The sequence below is a fragment of the Gracilinanus agilis genome, chromosome 1 (genome assembly GCF_016433145.1).
Source record: "Gracilinanus agilis isolate LMUSP501 chromosome 1, AgileGrace, whole genome shotgun sequence".
In the NCBI taxonomy this organism is placed as follows: domain Eukaryota; kingdom Metazoa; phylum Chordata; class Mammalia; order Didelphimorphia; family Didelphidae; genus Gracilinanus; species Gracilinanus agilis.
This window is the reverse complement of record NC_058130.1, coordinates 784857169-784860282: the sequence shown is the minus strand read 5'-3', so window position 1 is coordinate 784860282 and position 3114 is coordinate 784857169. Positions and strand designations below refer to the sequence as shown.

Here is a 3114-nt window from a genome sequence, read left to right as displayed (position 1 = left end):
GAACATAGATGCAAAAATCTTAAATAGAATACTAGCAAAGAGACTCCAGCAAGTAATTAAGAAGATCATCCACCACGATCAGGTGGGATTTATACCAGGAATGCAAGATTGGTTCAACATTAGGAAAACCATAAACATAATTGACCATATCAATAGTCTAACAAACAAAAATCACATGATCATCTCAATAGATGCTGAAAAAGCCTTTGACAAAATACAGCATCCATTCTTATTGAAAACATGAAAAGTATAGGAATAGAAGGACCTTTCCTAAAAATAATAAACAGTATATACCTAAAATCATCAACAAACATCATATGCAATGGGGATAAATTAGAAGCCTTCCCAATAAGATCAGGAGTAAAACAAGGAGGCCCATTATCACCTCTATTATTCAACATAGTACTAGAAACACTAGCAGTTGCAATTAGAGAAGAAAAAGAAATTGAAGGTATCCAAATAGGCAAGGAGGAGACTAAGTTATCACTCTTTGCAGATGATATGATAGTATACTTAAAAAATCCTAGAGAATCAACTAAGAAGCTTGTAGAAATAATCAACAACTTTAGCAAAGTTGCAGGATACAAAATAAATGCACATAAATCATCAGCATTTCTATACATTTCCAACACACTAGTGCAGCAAGAAGTAGAAAGAGAAACACCATTTAAAATCACCCTAGACAATATAAAATACTTAGGAATCTATCTACCAAAACAAACACAGCAATTATATGAAAACAACTACAAAACACTTTCCAAACAAATAAAACTGGATCTAAAGAATTGGAAAGCCATTGATTGCTCATGGGTAGGATGAGCTAACATAATAAAAATGACCATTCTACCCAAATTAATTTACCTATTTAGCGCCATACCTATCAAGCTACCAAAAAACTTCTTTACTGAATTAGAAAAAACTATAACAAATTTCATTTGGAATAACAAAAGATCAAGAATATCAAGGGAAATAATGAAAAAAATGTGAAGGAAGGGGGCCTAGCATTACCAGATATTAAACTATACTATAAAGCAGCAGTCATCAAAACAATATGGTACTGGCTAAGAGACAGAGAGGAGGATCAGTGGAATAGACTTGGGGTAAATGACATCAGCAAGACAGTGTATGATAAACCCAAAGAGCCCAACTTTTGGGACATGAATCCACTATTTGACAAAAACTGCTGGGAAATTTGGAAAACAATATGGGAGAGATTAGGTCTAGATCAACATCTCACACCCTACACCAAGATAAATTCAGAATGGGTGAATGACTTGAATATAAAGAGGGAAACTATAAATAAGTTAAGTGAACACAGAATAGTATACTTGTCAGATCTCTGGGAAAGGAAAGACTTTAAAACCAAGCAAGAGTTAGAGAAAATTACAAAATGTAAATTAAATGGTTTTGATTTTATTAAACTAAAAAGCTTTTGTACAAACAAAAACAATGTAGTCAAAATCAGGAGGGAAACAACAAATTGGGAAAAAATCTTTATAACGAAAAACTTGGACAGGGGTCTAATTACTCAAATATACAAGGAGTTAAAGCAATTGTATAAAAAATCAAGCCATTCCCCAATTGATAAATTGGCAAGAGACATGAATAGGCAATTTTCAGGTAAAGGAATCAAAAGTATCAATAAGTACATGAGAAAGTGTTCCAAATCTCTAATAATTAGAGAAATGCAAATCAAAACAACTCTGAGGTATCACCTCACACCTAGCAGATTGGCTAAAATGAAAGAAGGGGAGAGTAATGAATGTTGGAGGGGATGTGGCAAAATTGGGACATTAATGCATTGCTGGTGGAGTTGTGAACTGATCCAGGCAACAAACTGGAAAAGGAGGGTATGTCCTTCAATTGGGGAATGGCTGAACAAACTGTGGTATATGCTGGTGAAGGAATACTATTGTGCTAAAAGGAATAACAAACTGGAGAAGTTCCAGGCGAACTGGAGAGACCTCCGGGAACTGATGCAGAGCGAAAGGAGCAGAGCCAGAAGAACATTGTACACAGAGACTGATATACTGTAGTAAAATAGAATGTAATGGACTTCTGTACCAGCAACAATGCAATGACCCAGGACAGCTCTGAGGGATTTATGGTAAAGAAAACTACCCACATTCAGAGGAAGGACTGCAGGAGAGGAAACACATAAGAAAAGCAACTGCTTGAACATATGGGTCGGGGTGGACATGATTGGGGATGTGGACTCGAAATTACCACACCAATGCAACCACCAACAATTTGGAAATAGGTCTTGATCAAGGATACATGACAAAACCAATGGAAATGTGCGTCGGCCATGGGTGGGGGGAGTGCGGGGGGTGAAGAGGAAAGTAGGAGCATGAATCATGTAACCATGTTAAAAATGATTATTAATAAATGTTTTAAAAAAATTGTTTGTTATAGGAGAACTCTCCGGGAGTTGGGAGGGGAGAGATACCGAGAGAAATTCTAGTGATATAAAAGAATAAAAGAAATCAATAAATATAGATGAAATATTAACAAAAAAAAGATAATTGCAATAGCTGTGGGGATATGCATTCAGCTAATGTAAAGGCAAACCATTTATAATAATCATATATTTCTAGCATTTGTTGCAATAGATTTGGGACCTTTACAAACCAAAAGTTGCATAGACCTTGCATAAGGGAACAAACCATTATGGAGACACTGCCTAAAATAAATGTTATTCTTGCCAGATTCATTTTTGTTGTTTTAGAAGATTCATAGGTTTTTGTTAACTGTGCTCGCCAGATGTAATAAAGGAATATGTCAATAGATGTTATACTGACATACACCCTATTTGCACTACAATATGCCATTTATCAAGACCTATTTCCATATGATTGATGTTTTCTCTAGGGTGATGGTTTAGAGTCTACATCCCCGATCATACCGATCATATCCCCATTAATTCATGTGGTGAAGCAGTTGTTTTTCTTCTGCATTTCTGCTCCCACAGCTCTTTCTCTGGACGTGGATAGCATTTTTTCTCATAAGTCCCTCAAAAATGTTTTGGAACATTGCATTGCTTCTAGTGGAGAAGTACATTACAATTGATTGTATCACACTGTATCCATCTCTGTGTATATGGTTCTCCTGGTT

The 3114-nt window shown here is 35.6% G+C and overlaps 1 protein-coding gene across 1 annotated transcript in view; it reads left to right on the top strand.

Moving 5' to 3' along the window:
- The window catches only part of LOC123245883 (immunoglobulin lambda-1 light chain-like), a 1010762-nt gene that overhangs the window by 718603 nt on the left and 289045 nt on the right, over window positions 1-3114 (top strand). The gene's annotated exons all lie outside the window — the stretch shown is intronic.